The 19,538-nt window shown below is 40.9% G+C and overlaps 1 long non-coding RNA gene across 1 annotated transcript in view; it reads left to right on the top strand.

The window, feature by feature from the left end:
• LOC132535798 (uncharacterized) overlaps window positions 1–19,149 on the top strand; it is a 29,320-nt gene extending 10,171 nt beyond the window's left edge. Inside the window, exons 3-5 of the long non-coding RNA XR_009547510.1 lie at window positions 4,323–4,448; window positions 16,235–16,297; window positions 18,776–19,149. This is a non-coding gene — a long non-coding RNA (uncharacterized LOC132535798). The remainder of the gene's footprint in view (window positions 1–4,322; window positions 4,449–16,234; window positions 16,298–18,775) is intronic.
• Window positions 19,150–19,538: the final 389 nt, after the last annotated feature.

The following is a 19,538-nucleotide window of genomic DNA, read 5'->3' as shown; positions in this document are numbered from 1 at the left end:
TCCCTCCATGCTGCTCGGCCACTGTGAGCAGGGCAGCAGACATGGCAGGGCCGCGGCGGCCTATCATGGCCGCCACCCCTGGGCACCTAGGCCCACGCCCACACCTTCTACAAAACTGGCCCGCCCACCCTCTTGCTATAAATTCTGGAACGATCCCGGACCTCCCGGACCCCCGGGCTCCCTGCCGAAACTGGGCACACGAGATCTCCAGCCGCCGGTACAGTCTGAAGGCAGACAAGCTGGAGTACGCAGGGATTCGTGCAGAGATCTCAACCTGCAATTCCTAGAAGTGAAGCTGCGCTGGAAGCCACCTCCAGATGGTGAACCCCCCCAACAACTAAGACAGTACAGATTTAAATTCTTGTTTAAAATGACATGTCTTCATAACAAAGGTTTCTCTCCTTGTGTATTAATGACCATGTTTATGTGTATGTTTAAAGTTTGGTAAACAGTAACTTTAAGGCTAAATTCTTACTAGACAAAGTTAAATAAAAAAGGTTTTCAACATAATTCTCATAAAGATAAAATTAACTTACATTTAAAGTCTGAGATAAAAATTAGTTAACAATCAATATATTTTAACTAAGTTGGTCTAAACAAAAGGTTAAATAGACTTGTTGATATGTAAAACTCTCCATTACCTTCTCTATTAGAAATGGTAGATCGCACAATGGCTATGCTAATTATTCTCATGCCTGAGGTTTCCTTTCCTGACTCCATCTTAAATGGGTGTAACAAAAGGTTAAAAAGACGTTGTTGCTATGTAAAAGTCTCAAATTCCTTCTCTATTAGAAATATGCTAATAACAAGTTTTGTTTCATAGTAAGTAAATTGCAGCCAGCTGCCTTTGGGACTCTAGGCCGTTCCCCACCCCCATGCAAATGTCCGTCAAGAAAGTACGCCCCCCAGAGGCAAGAAATGTTTTTTTAAGCTGATAAAGTTTTGCCCACAGAGGCAAACATGGCCCCCTCAGGCCTTCCCTTGGCAACACACTGGTTCTTGTTACTTGCTTGCATGTTTCTCCATGTTTGTGCCAGTTTCTTTTTTTAAAATGCCTGTATGATATATGTTTCTGTTCACCCCACACCCTTGATACTGTAGTCATTTAGTTAAAAAGAAAAGGGGGAATTGTTGTATGCTTTACATTGGGTTGTTCTAATTCTCCCCCGCCAAGAGAATTGGATCAGTCCAGTTAGTTTCGTGGGCCCGCTTGGCCCCGCCCCTAGGAACCCCGCCAGAGTTCCAGAGTGGCAGAGTTCGAGAGTCTGGTGTTGGAGAGTTGCAAAGTAAGAGAGAGTGCTTGGCGCTGCTGTGGGGGAAAGAGGCAGCAGAGTTCTGTTTGATTAGTTTGGTTTAGTTTATGAATCATTGTTCCTGAATAAAAAAATACAGCTTCCCTGCCCAGCCGTATGTCTCTGGTCGTCTCTGTTACCCGCCTGTGAAGCTAGCCCAGCCAGCTGGAGCCTTCCGAAAATTTTAACAACATCTGTCTAAGTGTGAGAGTGGACTGTTGAAGTCTCCTACTATTAGTGTGCTACTATTGATATAGTTTTGTAGCTCTTTCAGTGTTTAACATATTTAGATGGGCCTTCATTTGGGTGCATATATGTTAATAATTGTTAAGTCCTCTTGTGTTATTATATAAATCACTTTGTGTTATTTTTGGTGCATGAGTTAACTGATGGTCAAACTTCCAGTTTCTCAACAACATTTGTTAAAAAGGCTTTCTTTTCTTTTTTTCCTTCATTGAATGGTTTTGGAAACTTTATCATATGTTAGATTTCATATGTATGTGGTTTTATTTCTGGGCTTTCTACCCTTTTCCATTGGTCTGAGTTCTTGTTTTAATTATATTAGAATTCTAAAATTAATTTTGTATATTGTCATATACTTGGAAGTCAGGAAACATGTTTCCTCCAATATTTTATTTTATCTCAGAATCACTTTGGTTATTTGTGGTCTTTTGTAGCCTCACACAAATTTTAGAATTGTTTGTTCCATTCCCTTGAAGGATGTATTTGGGAAATTGATAGGGTATATCCTTGCATTTCCTTGTGCTTCTCTCTATTTCTTCTAGCATTATCTTATATTTTCATTGTAGAGGTCTTTCACATCTTTTATTACATTTAATCCAACATTATTGAACCTTTTAGTTTCAATTGTGAATGGAATTACTTCTTTCATTTCCCTCAAGTATGACCCTTTGCTTGTGTACAGGAATGTCTTGTATACAGATTTTATGTATACTTATTTTTTATTCTCCCACTCTGCTGAGTTTGATAGTTTCTAGTAGATTTTCTGTTGTTTTGTTTTGTTTTGGATATCCCTTAGAGTTCTCTATGCATAATATTCTGCCATCTGCAAATAGTGGTAATCTAACTACTTCCTCTCCAATTTGAGTTCCTTTAATGCCTCTTTCTCACTCATCCTTCTGATGAGGGTTTCCAAGATTACATTAAACAATAGTTATGAGAGCAAGCAGATTTATCTAGGTGTAAATACTCCTTCAATATTTTTGAAGAATATGGGTAAGACTGGTATTAATTTTTCTCTGAAAGTCTTGTAGAATTCATTGGCAAAGACATCTGGGCCTGGACTTTTTTTTTTTAGGAAGATGTTTGATTACTTCTTTTTTAGTTAGTGGCTTGTTGAAGTTATCTACTTCCTCTTGGGCCAGTCTTGGGACTTGGAGTGATACCGAGAATGTGTCTATTTCATGTATACTTACCAATGTTTTGTATATGATTTTTCATAATATTCTCTTATGACGCTTTGTATTTCTTTTTTTCCCCTCCAGGTTATCACTAGGGCTCGGTGCCTACACTACAAATTCACTGCCCCTGTGGCTATTTTTTTGATTATTTGGATAAGACAAAGAGATATTGAGAGAGGAGGGGAAGATAGGGAGAAAGACAGATAACTGCAGATCTGTTTCACTGCTTGTGAAGCAACCTCCCTACAGGTGAAGAGCTGGGGGCTCAAACCAGGCCCTTTGTATTTCTGATTCATCACTTTTAATTTTGTCTTTCTCATTTCTGATTGTCTTTATCATAGCTTTCATTTTTTTCTTGATGAAACTGGCCAATTATTTGTCAACTTTATTCTTTAAAAAAAACTAGATTGTCATTTTATTGATCTTTTTATTTGCATTTCATTATTTCTGAAGTGAATGCTTGGGATCAGTGGAATGTATCTGAGAGTCCAGAAATGATCCCACATATATATAGCCACCTAAAATATGATAAAGGGGCTAAAACCATTCAACAGTGTAAAGAAGGTCTCTTCAGCAAATGGTTCAGGAAAAATTGGAAAGCCACATGTAAATAAGTGAAACTAGACCACCATTTAGCATCATGGAACAAAATGAAATAAAAAATGATCAGAGACCTGAATATTACACCAGAAACTCTAAAATATTTAGAAGAAAGTATCAATGAAATACTGTATTATCTTCACATCAAAGATATATTTGGAGACTCAAACTCATGGGATTGGAAATGAAAATAAGAGTAAATAAATAGGACTATATCTACTTTAATTTTTATAATTTCTTTTCTTTTTTAAATTTTTTTCATTTTTTTTACCAGAGTACTGCTTAGCTCTGACTTATGGTGGTGCAGGGGATTGAACCTGGAACTTTATAGAGTCTCAGGCATGAGAGTCTCTTTGCATAACCATTATGCTACTTACCCCCACCCATGAATTCTTTTCTTCTTCTTTCATATCTCTTTGTTGCTCTTTTACAGTTCTTTCAGTTGTAATAGGGAAGATTTCAGTGAAGGGTATGGGACATGGAACTCTGGAGGTGGGAACTATATGGAATTATATCCCTGTTTATCTTACAGACTTAAGTGAGTAATGAAAATTTTTAAAAAGTAGTTTATTTGAGCTCTCTCTTCTTTGCTAACGTGGAGCAGTGCCTTCTAGACGCAGGTCTGTGTCCTCAGGACAGGACAGGCTGTTGTATGCACCCTATTGTGGGGCCTCCACCAGCAGAGCCAGTTCATCTTGTGGGGGGAACCTTAAAAAGTAGCAAACAAAAAAATTAAATGATGATGATGCTATTTCTATAACTGTGGAAGTAAGTTTCTGGTAGAAAGGAGGGAAGGAGAGGGAAGAAAATCATCTGAGGAAGACTCCAAACAGCACTGAGATCAGGACCATGCAGAAGAAAGAGCAGAACTGTCTGTGGGAGTTCCTAGTCATACACACTCAGGAAAAGAAGCTCTGAGAGACACTTAGACCTGGGCGAACACAAAAGCCTGTGACTTCCTCCTTATGTGAATGCTAATCATGGTCTTTCCAACTTCTCCGTTTTCTAGGTCACTGAGATGGCTCGCCCCCTGCTGGCCAAGGCAGGTATCGCTGTAACCAGCAACATCCATGGTGCATGTCTGAAGTGTGTCTGGTGACCTCAACCTGGGACCACAGGCACCCCTGATGAAAAGGTGAGGCACTTGGGCATAGCAGGAGGCTCAGGTTGAGTCCTGGACTCACTCTGGACCACAGATATGTGGAATAGGAAGTGGAGTGTTTGAGGATGTGGTCAGGCCACAGCTGAGGGTTGAAGTAAAAACAGAGCAGAGGGGCCATGAAGACATTGAGATACTGGACACAGTTTCAAGGAAGAAGGAAAAGGAGGCCACATAGGTCTCTTCAGAGGACTATGTTCATGACCTAAACAGTTTGCTTGTCTGTAAATTGGTGATAAAAGGGCATTTTGCATCATGGCATGCTTGGTGTGAGGGGAGTGTGATCCTGTATGATAGTCATCTAGTGTCTGGCAGAGTAACTGTGAAGTAAATGCCGAGGGTATGGTTGTTTTTATATGATTTTTTTAACCAGAGCACTGCTCAGGTTTGGTTTCTGGTGGTGCTAGGAATTAAAATTGGGAGCTCAGAATCTCAGGCATTAAAGTTGTTTGCATAACCATTATGCTGTCGCCCCAGCAAGAATCACTCAATGGTTTTTATATTTTATTTACTTATTTATTGACTATAGATAGATAGAATTTGATGTGAGGGGGAGTCAGGCGGTAGCGCAGGGGGTTAAGCGCATGTGGCGCAAAGCACAAGGACCGACCTAAGGATCCCGGTTTAAGCCCCAGCTCCCCACCTGCAGGAAAGTCGCTTCACAAGCGGTGAAGCAGGTCTGCAAATGTCTATCTTTCTTTCCCCTCTCTGTCTTTCCCTCCTCTCCATTTCTCTCTGTCCTATCCAACAATGATGACATCAATAACAATGACAATAAAAACTACAACAATAAAACAGCAGAGCAACAAAAGGGAATAAATAAATAATTTTTTTAAAGAATTTGAGATGAAATGGGAGACAGAGAGAGTAAGAGAAATATCTGCAGCAGTTCTTCACTCATGAACTTCTCCCCTCAACTCCCCACACCTGCAGATGGGAAAGTCACTCATCTTAATGATTCTCTCTCTCTCTCTCTCTCTCTATTTCTCTCTCTCTCTGTTTCTCTCTCTCTCTCTCTCTCTCTCTCTCTCTCTCTCTCTCTCTCTCTCCCATTCGGACAACTGCTGGGGCTCAATACCTACATGGCACCACCATTCCTGATGGCCATTTTTCCTTTCTTTTTCTTTTTGATAAAGGGTAAGACACAGAGAGAGAGAGAGCAGCTAGAAACACCTGTAGCATTGTTCCACAGCTCATGAAGATTTCTCCCTGCAGATGGAGACAAGAGACTTTGAACCCAGGTTTTTGCACATGGTGATGTGTGTCCTTTGCAGGGTGTGCCACCATCCAGCCTCTTGTCTGAAATTTTGAATGTGATGGCATTCTCTTGTCCTATACATAGACATTCTGAAAATCCAGAAATGTTAAAACCAAACAGAAAACTGCTTAAGTTTTGAAGTGACTCTTGCCAGTTTTGAGAGTCATTTATTGAGTTAACTTTGTAGCATCTCTGTTCCTTGGTAATATGCTCCAGTTGTCCCCACTGTCCTTATCACTGTAATCTATCAAGCTAGATATTCTACCACCCCCAGCCTATGAACGTGATAATCCCATAGCACATACTCTTCTCTCAGCCCACTCATCTCTGATTTCTCCTGGCACTTCAGGACCCAGAGGACTGACCTGGCCATGAGGAAGCCTCCTGCTTCCCACCTCCACATCTTCCTGTCCAAGACAGTGCCCTGGAGCTCAGGAAAGCCATGACTCTCTGTGGTGTCCATTTCCTCCACTGTCCTCTCTCACCTCCAGCAGCAGATCCTGATGTCCAGCTTATTCTCTGCCTTCCCTGACCCTACACTCACAGTGTCACCTACACTCCACAGACCCCACAGCCTTCCCTACCTTCCACGAGGACCCTTCTTACCCAGCTCACCCAAGGCTATAAACTCACCCCTGGCCACTGTTAAATCTCTTTTTCTTTTTCTTTTTTTCTTTTTTTCTTCTCACAGCTCTCTCCTTTCCTGGGGATATCTCATAAATGTAGAAGCCCTTTGGACTTTTCACGCTTGTATCTTCTCTCTCCTCTGCCTGCAATAATAGCCTTCTTCAAGCACCAGAACTCACTCTATCACTGTGACACTCAGTGATAATTCACTGAGAAAACTGACATGATCACACAGGAACCCTGTCACCACCTCCCAACAGCTCTGGCTCTGCACTTTCATTCCCTACTACGCATTCCCCCTTGGAGGAGGTAATCAAACTCCATGTGAGTTCAGGCCCTTCACCTGGATCCCAAACCATTCCCTTTTCCCAAGTAGTAGGAGGTTTGAAATGATCCTTCCGGGGCCAGGTGGTGGTGCACCTGGTTGATTGTACATGTTTCAATGCACAAGGACCCAACTTTGAGCTCCCAGTCCCCACCTGTACAGAGAAAGCTTTCTAAGTGGTAAAACTGTGCTGCAAGTGTCTCTCTGTCTCTCTTCCTCTCTATCACCCCCTTCCTTCTCCATTTATGTCTCTATCCAATAAATAAACAAAGATAATAAAACATTTTAAAATAAAATGAAATGATCTTTCCTTTTATTTAAAGTCTCCTCCCCCCCTGCTCATTCTGATCATTCTATCATCTACAAAGAGGGCAAAAGGACATTTGGGGTTTAAGAATTCAGCTATCCCCTCCTGCTAAGGACGAGGTAAAACCCCAGGTGCCTACATTCAGAGGAGGGGCAGTAGCTAAATCCAAAGATGAGTTCTTCCATGAAGAAAACATAACCTAGTTAGTATCGCTGATCCTGTCACTGAAACTGTAGAGAGGACAGCATTACCTAGAGACAGGGGTGTAGGACAAGATCCAGATTCAGAATGTCTGCAGTTGTCATTAGAGGTGAGTTAAGTTGCTAAGACTAACAGGGAGGACTGTGTATAGAACAAGAGGAGGAAAGACAGGGGTCGGGCGGTAGTGCAGCAGGTTAAGTGAACATGGCATGAAGAGCAAGGACCAGCGTAAGGATCCCGGTTCGAGCCCTCAGCTCCCCACCTGCAGGGGAGTTGTCTCACAGGTGGTGAAGCAGATCTGCAGGTGTCTGTCTTTCCCCCTCTCTGTCTTCCCCTCCTATCTCCATTTCTCTCTGTTCTGTCCAACAACAGTGACATCAATAACAACAATAATAACCACAACAATGATAAAAAAAACAACCACAAGGGCAATAAAAGGGGGAAAATAGCCTCCAGAAGCAGTGGATTCATGGTGCAGGCACTGAGCCCCAGCAATAACCCTGGAGGGAAAAAAAAAGAGGAGGAAAGACACAAATGCAGTTTACTCCAGGTAGAGTGATGCTGCACCCAGTAGAGTGTACACACTACCAGGAGCAAGGTCCTGGGTTCAAACCTCTGGTTCCCACCTGCAAGGGGCAAAGCTCCATGAGTGGTGGAACCATGTTTCAGGTATCTACCTCTCTATGCATCCTCTCTTTCACCTTCTATCAAAAAAGAAGAAAAGAAAGAGAGAAAGGAAGAAACGAAGGAAAGAAAGAGTCTCTGGATAAAGAATAGGAAAGCTATCAGAGGAGGGAATGGGATATGGAGTTCTGGTGGGGGAATTGTGTGGAGTTGTACCCCTTTTATCCTATGGTTCTTCTCAGTGTTTCCTTTTTATAAATAAAAATTATTTTTAAAAATTAAAAATAAAAAAGAAAGAGTCTCTGGGAGCAGAGGAGTCATTATGAAGGTACCTAGCCTCAGCAATAATGCTGGTGCCAATAAACAAAATAAATTAAAATAAAAAAGCATTTAAAATGCATGTTACTCCTGGCACCCAGTTGGTCAGTGCAGATCAACACCAAGTGCTGGACATGAACCTGGGAGAGGAGAGTCACACTTCCCTTAGTGTTCCAACAAACCTGTACGTGGCATAAGTCTGTCAGTGTAACCCTTTCTACATTGTCCAAAAGGCTATGAGCCATAAATAGCTTTTGTCACACTAGAAAGCAGGATGGAGGTAGGTTGAAAATCTTAGATACAACATTTTCACCAAAACATACAAATCATTTGTTCAAATAAATCATTCACATGATGGTAAATAGTTGATTTATATATTTTCTTCAAGTTTGGGAACTACTCTTAGCCCTAATCCAACTTTCTAGTTCTATTCTCAACTCTGCCACCACTTTCCAGACAATATTTTTAGTCCATCTGCAGGTTTGCTACCAACCTCAGGCCAAAATTACCACAGTCACGAGCCCCTAGGAACATAGCTAAAGTAGACTTCCTACCATCTATCTACCCTAAAATCTCTATTCCCAGCTGCTCTATTCATATCTTATGGTTCCTGTTTGTTAAATATTTTGTCCTGCTTTATATATTACTGCATTTCAGCCACCAAGTTTCAGATGCTACTACAATTTCATCTTGATTTCCCTGAGCAGATGACCTCACCAGTCCCAGCACCTCACTTCTCCAGAGCCCTAACCTACTAGGGAAAAATAGAAACAGGCTGGGGGTATGGATCAACCTGTCAACACCTAGTGTCCAGAAAAGAAGCAATTACAGAAGCCAGACCTTCCACCTTTTGCACCCTAGAAAGAATGTTGGTTCATACTCCCAGAGGGGTAAATGTTAGGGAAGATGACCAGAGGGCTCTGAACTCCAATTCCATCAGGAAGAGAGAAAGGGGGGGGAAATGTAGGCAGACACTTGAAGTAGTGGTTGTAATTTAGAAATGAAGAGAAAGGGAGTCAGTCAGGCTGTAGCACAGCAGGTTAAGCACACACAGCGCAAAGCACAAGAACCAGTGTAAGGATCCTGGTTTAAGTCCCCAACTCCCCACCTGCAAGGGAGTCTCTTCACAGGCAGGTGTCTATCTTTCTCTCCCGCTCTCTATCTTCCCTTCTCTCTCCATTTCTCTCTGTCTTATCCAACAACTATGACATCATAACAACAACAATAATAACTACAACAATAAAAAAACAAGGGCAACAAAAGGGAATAAATAAATATTAAAAAAAAGAAATGAAGAGAAGGCAGGACCATAGGAAAAAATGGGCAAATATATGTAAATGTAGGTAGTTATAGAAATAATAGTTTGAAAAATTTAAAAAAAGAAATAATAGTCAACCCATGTCTGTGATATTGGGAAAACTAATATGATGTGATATTTGGGACAGAGAACTCTGGTGGTCATAAAGGTGTGGAATTATACCCCTGTTTCCTTAATAAGTTTGTAAATCACTTGTAAAAAATTAAAATAATTGTCATTCTCCCTACCCCTTGATAATCAGGAACTGATAGGAAACAGTTCGTTAGCCCACTCCATTTGATGGTTTATGGCACTGGGACACAAAAAATGGGAGCTGGGCATCAAAATGTAAGTGTATCCTGACTACTCTGAATTATTATTTTATATTTGTACCAATATCTTCCCACCATGAATAATTACTCTCAGACCTGAAAGATCAGAGAACAAAATCATTTTATAATTTTTTTATTAATCAGATACACCAAGAAATTTTCAATCTAACCTCTTTTCCATGCATTCAAGAGAGTAAAAGATCATCATGCAAACTGATGGACTGTCTCAGGCTGAACTGGGGAATCATATGTTGAATGGGTAAGAATTATTTAATGTTTATGGGGAGTTCATTTTTATTAGTGATTTGATATTTATTTATAAAATTACATGTCAACAGTGGTTCTCACACCTTTCTCACCACCAGAGTTTTGAATTCCCAATCCCTTCATTGCAAACCACCCCAAGGTTGCAGACGTGGGTTAACTACCATCTCTACAACTATCTGTCTAGATATGTACATAATTGCCCCTTTTTTCTTCCAGGTTCAGTCCTCTCTTCCCCTCCAAGCCACTCATGACCAATGTCATCCAAATGTCCTTCCCTTTTTCTTCCTTTCTCTGTGGATCCTGATGGAGCTGGAGTTCAGAGCCCTCTTATCCTCTTCCTATCACTTCTTCCCCACTGGGAGTATGGATCAAAATTGTTTTAGGGGTGCAGAAGGTAGGATTTCTGGCTTCTGTAATTGTTTCTCTGCTAGATTTGGGCATTAAAAGATTGATCCATGCCCCTAGCCTGCTTCTTTTTTTAAGTTGTTTTTATGTTGATTTAATAATGATTGACAAGACCATAGGATAAGAGGGGTACAATTTCACACATTTCCCACCACCAGGGTTCCGTATCCCATCTCCTTCATTGGAAGCTTTTCTATTTTTTATCCCTCTGGGAGTATGGACCCAGGTGCTGGGCTAGCTTCGCTGGAGAGAGAGAGATGAGGAACTCCGTGGTGGCGTGGTAATACAATTCTTCATTTATGCGGACGGCCCAGAGTCAGGTATGAGCCCAGAGGGTTTATGCCATGTGGAGCTAGCAAAATGGCCACCTCCCGCTATGCACACCAGCCCTTCTCCAGGTCTTCTCCAGGTCAGGACACAGAGAGAAAGAGAACGAAACCAGGAACAGCAGTGGGCTTTATAGGGTAAGAACAGAAGTGGCAAGTTGGGAAAGGGATTGGCTAGAAAAGGGGGTAGAGAAAACAAGGCACTCTGGGAAGGTAGAAAGCTGGCCTGATTAATGTACCCTGCAGGCATGAGTGGGGATCTTTCAGGCAAAACAATGATTATGTAAATAGGCCATAGTATCAAGTAATGCAGGGGAGCTGATGTAATGCCCAACACTTAGGGTCATTATGGGGTGCATAAAGTGGAAGTTCTTAGCCTGCTTCTATCTTTCCCTAGTGGGGTAGAGCTGGGGGTCATTCTTTATCCTTAACCCAAAAGCAAAGTTTTGGTTGCCTGGAATTCTAAGGAAACTAAAGCAAGAATAAGCAAATGGAACTACCTTTAAAACAGCAACCCAGTGATTGGGAAAAGCATTTTGCATATCATAGATATGAAAAGAGGGTGATATCCAAAATATACAAAGAAATCATGCAATTCAAGAACAATAAAACAAGCAACCCAATAAAAAAGTGGGCAAACATTATGAGTAGATACTTCTCCAAAGTGATATACAGATAGCCCATAGAAACATTAAAAATAATAATCAAGATTAAGGGAATAAAGACTGCTGGGAGGTGGGCAATGGTGTACCCAGTTGTGTGTATTAATTCCTGTAATATTAAGACTCTAATAGGATAAATGTTATTTAGTCAATTATAAATTATGTTCCATGGGCCTTTCAAATGTATTAGGGGTGATATTCAAGAAAAATGTACATTTTAAAGTGTCTTATTTATATACACTCAAAAAAAAAAAACCATAAAAAGTGTTTAGTATGGTGTACCATTGATGAAAGAGAAGCAAATATGGAAAACACCAGAGGAAGCCAGGCATGGCTTTGCTTATCTGAGAAAGAAGAGGATAAAAGGAAAGACACTTAGAAGTAGTAATTTATGTAGGGGTGAACTAAAAAGGAAATGAAGTCAGGACTGCTGAAAAATGGGGATGTATTATATATATGCAGAGAGAGAGAGAGAGAGAGAGAGTTATAGAATCAGCCCATATCGGTGACCTTGGAAGAACTACCAGGAGGTGGTGGGGCACAGACCTCTGGTGGTGGAAACTGTATGGAATTATATCCCTATTATCTTACTACTTTGTAAATCAATATTAAATCACTAATAAAAAGTATCCAAATGATAGTCTCAGATTATACTTTGCAGATGTGATGTGCATTTAGTGTTTTTATTTGCCTTCTCATTGTCCAGTACATCAACAAGTGGACCCTTGTGGTGAGTAGTAGATCAGCCAGAAAGAAAAATTCACCAAAGTATCTATGCAATTTGAGGAGCAACAAGGTATCTGTGCTGTCAGCACAACATCCACACCAGCTCCTCCTCTGCCTACCACCTAATCAATCTATATTAGAGGACATTGGAGCATCCTGCCTAGCTTTCTCCTTTAAGCCTGGACAGTGTTTGGCACCCCAAAAACGGACCTCAAAATATGTCACAGGGGAAAAGAGTGGGCCAGACACAGAGTGTGGAGGAACTTATGAGATTTCTTATTTAGGTAATGTTAGGATCACTATACTTTCATAGTCTTCTTTATCACCTAAGATCTCATTACTATGTAGATTTTTTCTGACTCTAGTCCCTCCCAACTTACTACTGGAAAAATCTCATGATTTCACCTCTCTACTTAAATCTATTCCTTCAATATTAGCCAAAGCACATTTTTATTTTCAGGTGAGATCCAAACAGGCAGGGGAGAGAAAAGTGTCTCCATGCCTGAAAGGGGGATAGAATTCTGTTGCCTTGGCAACATTCAGCTGCTCATCCTTTCTGGGCCTTTCAGCTCAGGCATCAGCTCAGCTGGAAAGATCAAGGCATATGGAAAAGCATTTCTCCAATTGCTCTTTTTCTGTGACTAGGGCATAAGACAAAGATCCAGTGTCTGTTACTAGGGACAGCAAGGTTTAATCTATCTAACTCAAAACACAAAGAAATAAACGAAAGAGTTGAAACTAGAACACAGGAGGTATTGTGGGAGACCAGGCACACAGATATAGGAATGTGACTCTCAATGAATATAGTCGTGGGTTTCTGTGGGGGTGGGTGAGGGCGCACCTGGGTGAGTGCACAGGTTACAATGCACAAAGACCCTGGTCCCCACCTGCAGTGGGAAAGGTTTGCAAGTGGTGAATCAGGGCTGCAGATGTCTCTTTGTCTCTCTCCCTCTCTAACACCCACTTCCTTCTCAATTTCTGACTGTCTCTATCCAATAAATAAATAATGATAATGAAAATATATTAAAAGAACTTTAAAAAAAGAAAAAGAAAGGTTTCTGGACAAGCACAGATATGTATATATGGGTATACTCATGAACACTTTTTCTAGACAGAGCAGAACAGTGAATATGGCATAAAGCACATGTTGGGAAGATAGGAGATGAGCTAGTGAGTGAGGTGGGATTGTCAGCAACAGCCAGGTCATGAAATCCAGGGGGATAGCTAATATTTTTTTTAATTATTACCTACCCATTTTTCTAGGCTTATTTTGACATTTGCTGCTCAGCTAAATTCATTTATACAACTACTGATTTAGGACAAATTATAATCCACATTCTTCTAAATGAAAGTGTGGCCCTGCTCTTTTTAATTTTTTCTTCAAAAATAACCATAATAGTACAACACTGATACTGTGACAATGTTATTTTATAAAACTGCTCTGGGTTTCACAACATGATGAAATGATATCTCTTGTATGCTAGAGTGGGAGGTCAGCTGTACAGGTTGTTTTTCATTTATTGTAGCTTAAGAACAAAAAAGCACCAGCAGTCCTTGTTTCCAGGACTTGAAACTTGCCAAATGATAAAACAAATAAATTGAGGTACAATGACATAATACAGGAGAAGGTTTGACAGACACATAAAAATTTTCTCCTACAAGGAGAGATTGTAGCATGAGAAGGAACCCTGTTAAACTTCATTCCCAGGGGGCTGGGTGGTGGCATACCCAATGGAGAGCACATATTACCATGCACGAGAACCTGAGTTCAAGTCACAGGTTCTCATCTACAGGGGAGAAGCTTCATGAGCTGTGAAGCAAAACTGTAGGTCTCTCTCTCTCTCTCTCCCTCTCCCTCTCCCTCTCCCTCTCCCTCTCCCTCTCCCTCTCCCTCTCCCCCCTCTCCTCTATCTCCTCTATCTCCTCTTCCCTCTCTTAATTCTACTCTGTCCTATAAAACAAAATAAATAAATAAATAAATAAATATTAAATAAAAATAAGACAAGATTCCAGACCTTCAACCTTCTGCATCCCACAATGACCTTGGGTCCATACTCCCAGAAGGTTAAAGAATAAGAAAGCTATAGAGGGAAGGAATGGGATACAGAGTTCTGATGGTGGGAATTGTACCCCTCTTATCCTATGGTTTAGTTAATGTTTCCTTTTTATAAATAAAAAATTTTAAAATAATAATAAAACAAACTTCAAGCACAAAGAGGAGTAAGCAAAGGATACTTATAAGGAATGAAATGGCCACTGTGGTTGCAGGAACAACACCTGGAGAATGCATTGACAAATACTCAAAACATTAAATCAAATGAAGGGAAGGGAGGAGGGAAGGACAATTTCAAAAAGGACACAAATTGACAAATGTACCCAAAAGCATATGAAAGATATAAGTTGAGCATGTAAAGTATGTAAAGTATGTAAAGCATGTGAACTAAGCTGAGCATGAGGGTGTGGTCAGAGGAGTAGGTGGCATGAAATATATTGCCCTTGACAAAATCAGTCTTCTTTCAGTGGGGAAGTTATCAAGGAGAATGGTTATAAAACAAGAGAAGACAGACTTGCAGTTTGGTGGAACATGAAATTGAGGCAGCACTTTGGAAGCATACAGAAGAAGGGGTGACTATTTTTTATTTTATTTTGTGTAAGGGGTGAGAAATGGGATCATGCTTGCAAGTAACAGAATGATCCAAAAAGAAATGGGGAAAGGGAAAATACAGGAGACAAGAGTGATCACTGAGTGGGGCCAGGTCGTGGCACACCTGGCTAAGCACCCACATTATAGTGCACGATGACCCAGGTTCAAGGCTCTGGTCTCCACCTGCAGAGGGGAAGCTTCACAAGTGGTGAAGCAGTACTGCAGGTGTCTGTCTCTCTCCCTTTCTATCTGCCCCCTCTCAATTTTTCTGTCTCTTTACAATAATAAATAAATAAAAATAAATTTTTAAAAAGTGTTCTCATTGGAAAGAACTAGTTATTGAGAATATGGGCTTGGGATCCAGGTGAAAGCCCATACCTCAGACTGGGTCTGATCACCCCCAGAGAATCCCAGTGCAGAAGCAGTGTTGCTAAAGAGTTGAGAGAGTTCCCGTATGATCTCATTTCTCAATGAAGTATCATTCTGAGTACATGGATGTCAAGGGAACAGTGTATACTGATGATTGTAGAGGGTAGTCTTAGGTAGAGGGGGAAAAAGATACAGACATGGAGACTGCAAAGTGCTTTCTGTTATTAGGACATTACAGACGAACAGGGATGGTAAAGGGTGAAGAGATTTATTTGAGTAGTTGGTGCTTTGGGGGATCCAGGTAAAAATTTGATCACTTCTACGAGGACAGGGAATTAATGCTCAAGTCCAGTATTGCCAGGAGGTGGTAAGAGTGCCTACATGGCACTCAATGAATACTCTCAATGAATTCTCACTGAGTGTAATGAGAAAGTGGGTGCCTGATGCTTGTAAAAGGAGAGAGAGAAATCACAAGTGTGTGGTGGATAGTCTGATTTTAAAAAAGATGAAACTACACAAATAGAAACAAGATACTGCAACTTAAACAAATGGAAACAACAGTACTCCACAAATACAACAGGTAGAAAAAATATTGTGGGAAGGTAATAAAAGCAGATAGAAAGATTCTACAATAAACATATATAATAACAACTTCATATCTTCTAGTGAAACTGTTATCAATAGTCTAAAAAAAAAAGTATCTGGTTTTTGTAAACTTCCATATAGAGGCTGTTCTTGAATAAGTCAATTCTAAGTTAATGCCTGGCATCCCAGAAGTTTTTAAAGAAAGCAATTTGTTTCCCTTTGGATCAAAGTAAACACTATTCCTCCACAGTGTCTTACTCTAGTCTAAGGGGTGCGAATTTTACCTTCTAAAATTACCGCAACTTTTAAAACACATTTTGAGCCTCTTCCCCTCAATTCCCTGAAGGCATCACTCAAACCCTTAGTACCGTAGCAAAGCTAAAACACTTTAATACTAATGTCCTCTTTTAAGGTCTTGAAGCAAAACATGATTTGTCTCTAGAGTTTTTCATTTTTTATATTTATTTATTCATTTATATTTTTTATCAGAGCACTGCTCATCTTTGGCTTATGGTGGTGCTGGGAATTGAACTTGGAACTTCAGACTCTCAGGTATGAAGTTGTTTGCAGTAGGGCACCAAAGTAAAAACCCTGGGGTGAGGGTAAGGGTGGATACTTGGTTTCCCGGGACGGCAGGGGGTGGGTGGGATGAGATACAGTCTTTTGGTGGTGGGAATGGTGTTTATGTACACTCCTATTAATTTGTAGTCATATAAATCACTATTTAATTTATATGAGAGGGGAAAAATTGATTGTATGCCTCAAACTTTTTAAAGCACAGATTGAGTCTTTTTAATACATAGGATGAATCTATATGTTGCTCTCTCAAAAGCCTAGACCAGGGAGAACAGAAGCAACCAGTGGCACAACTATATACAAATAATGTCAAAGAACATAAATTATGGTGATGTTGTGTATGATACAGCAAATGCTAACAAAGGGACCTTTCAAAGTTAACCCAATTACCAAATAATGTGATTATAACAATAACTATCTATTGTCTTCTTAACCCTAAGACAGCAGGAACCTCCCATTTCCTCTATAGAGCCTATATTTCCCCCAGTTCTGGAACCTCTAGGGTGGGACTTATTTTCCTGCATGTTTCTTTTAATTCATACCAAATGATATTGCATCTGCTGATCCCAACCTAATCAACGCAATGAGTACCACCTCAGCATGCTTCACTTCAGACTGTGTCCAGAGACTTCAGGCGTGGGATGTCAACCCTTCAGTCTCATTACTCAAGTGAGACCTTTCCTTTCATAGTATTCTCTAATTCCATTCTAGGAGGTTCACTTCCTAGAAAAACCCCAAAACACAGATATAGACTAGGTCCCGTGAGATAAAGCGTATGTTCACATGTATCCATTAACTAGGGCAAAATATATACCTGAAAGCAAAAATACACAATAGATTGCAGTGAGTCAGTATAAAGTTCCTAATGAAATAGTGTCTACTTAGACTTAGATACTCTCCTCACCTACTTCCTATTACAGTTTTCTCACTCACTCTAAAGCTAACTTTAGCAAAGCAAGGACTGCAAAAGCTGAATAAGGGCAAGGGACTGGTTTCGGGGTGTCTCTCTCCTTCTCCGGCATGGTGGTCCTCCAGGGGAAAGGTAACAGGCTGGTTCTTTCTCGCTCACGACAGGGGTGACACGAAGTAAAAGACACCAGGGGACTCTTAGCGTGAATCTAGAAACTGAGTCCTTAGAGTACCAGAATCCTAGAGTCCGTTTATTGGCAAAGTGGACATGAGTTAAATAGAAAAGCAATGGAGGTAATTATTGTTGCAATATGACAGAAATTACAGGTTTCTTAACAGTCAGCATGCCCCTAAGGTAGGGGGTTGGTATGACAGGAATTGATGAGATACAAGACAGTTATTTTCCATAACACAAGCAACTTAATTATCCAAAGGTATTTGAGAGAAGCATAGGGGTTAAACCCGTAGGGTGAGACAGAGAAGATGAATATCAAAAGGCCATATAGTTTGGCATTTCTCTTGTCTGGGGTCTGAGGTGTGTGATGAAGTGTGTGATAAGGTGTGTTCTTCTGTGATCAGAAGGTGACTTTGAATGAGTGAATCTGCGGCCATGTGGCCTGCAGTTAATGGAGGGAAGTACTGGGGTATCTGTGGGCCTGAGAGTCAAGAAGGAAAGAACCAAGTCTGAGTTTCCCCCCTTATGCTCACCTCGGTTGAGAGAGACTTACCAAGAGGTTATCTTCTCAGACCTCCATCCAAAGATGGGGGTGGTTCTCCCTAAGCTCTATCAGGCTCACACATGTTCCCAACAGACTGGCATACTTTATCAAGGACTCTTTAGTCACTATCAGGCCACCTCGTCAGCTGGGGCCCTATTCCAGGAGTCCTGAGATTCCCAAACAGACATGATGGGCCTAGACCTCGAATAAATCCCTCTCTCCATTGTTATCAGTCATTCCTATCAGGAACAACATGATAGACCCCTTTGTGGGCCCCCATAGGACCTTGCCCTCAACTTAGATCAACATCGGTAGAGAATGTTCCTCCGAAGTGAGGATGGACAACATATTCTATGCTACACCTGAGGATGATGGGTTGATATTGGGGCAGCTTAAAATGTTCCTACTCATGACCACAGAATGTGAGCTCAGATCTAGAGGGATGCAGAGGTTACATAGGCTCCTAAGCTGAATATGGGCCCCAGACCAAATCAAATTTGTGGGGTTTACAGTCAACAATATTTATACCCCTTTCCCATATTAGGGAGCTACTCTCTCCCCTGATCCAGCTTTCTGTTCCTTTTCCAGCCATGACATCATCTCCCCAGGCAATAACTTGGATCCACCTGAATGTCAGATTTCAGGCTCAGGGAAAAAAAACAACAAAAAACTAGTATAGTCACAGGCCCTTTGGAATATAACTAAATAGGCCTGCTAGCTATCTACAAAATGGAGGAACCCCCAACTCTTCATCTGCACTATTCCAGCCTTAGGTTTATGATTAATCAGCAATTTGCTTGGCTTTGCATGTTAACTCTCTTTTCAGCCACCAAGTTCCAGATGCTAGCATGATGCCGACCAGACTTCCCTGGACAGACAACCTCACCAATGTGTCCTGGAGCTCCTCTTTCCTAGAATCCCACCCTACTAGGGAAAGAGAAAAACAGGTTGGGGGATATGGATCGACCAGTCAAAACCCATGTTCAGAGGGGAAGCAATTATAGAAGCCAGACCTTCCACCTTTTGCATCCCACAACAACCTTAGGTCCATACTCCCAGAGGGATAATGAATAGGAAAGCTATCAGGGGAGGGGATGAGATACAGAAAGCTAGTGGTGGGAATTGTGTGGAGTTGTAACCCTCTTATCCTATGGTTTTGTCAGTGTTTCCTTTTTATAAATAAAAAATTAAATAATGAAAAAGAAAGTTGTTTGCATAACTATTATGCTATCTTCCCAGTCCACAAAACATGATTTGAAATAACTTTAAGAAATCCTTTACCAAGAAATGCATAGTGCTGCCTGCTGAGGACTATTTATTATACCTGCACTCTATTACCAGCAAGTCTAGCAGCAGCTAACACAAGAAAGCCGAAGAGATTTCCCTGGAATCCTACTCCTGAATTCTCACCTACACTCATTAACCTTTAAACTCCAACAGAAGGATGAATACCAGATGATCTCAGAAACAAGGACAGAAAGGGAAAACACAAAATAAAACTTGGACTGGTTTGCTCTATTTTACCAAAGAAAAGACTCTGGGGCAGGATGGTGGGGGTGGGGGGTGGGAGCTTTGGGGTTCTTGTGATG

This window comes from Erinaceus europaeus, chromosome X, assembly GCF_950295315.1.
Source record: "Erinaceus europaeus chromosome X, mEriEur2.1, whole genome shotgun sequence".
Lineage (NCBI taxonomy): Eukaryota > Metazoa > Chordata > Mammalia > Eulipotyphla > Erinaceidae > Erinaceus > Erinaceus europaeus.
This window is presented reverse-complemented; position numbering and strand designations above follow the sequence as displayed.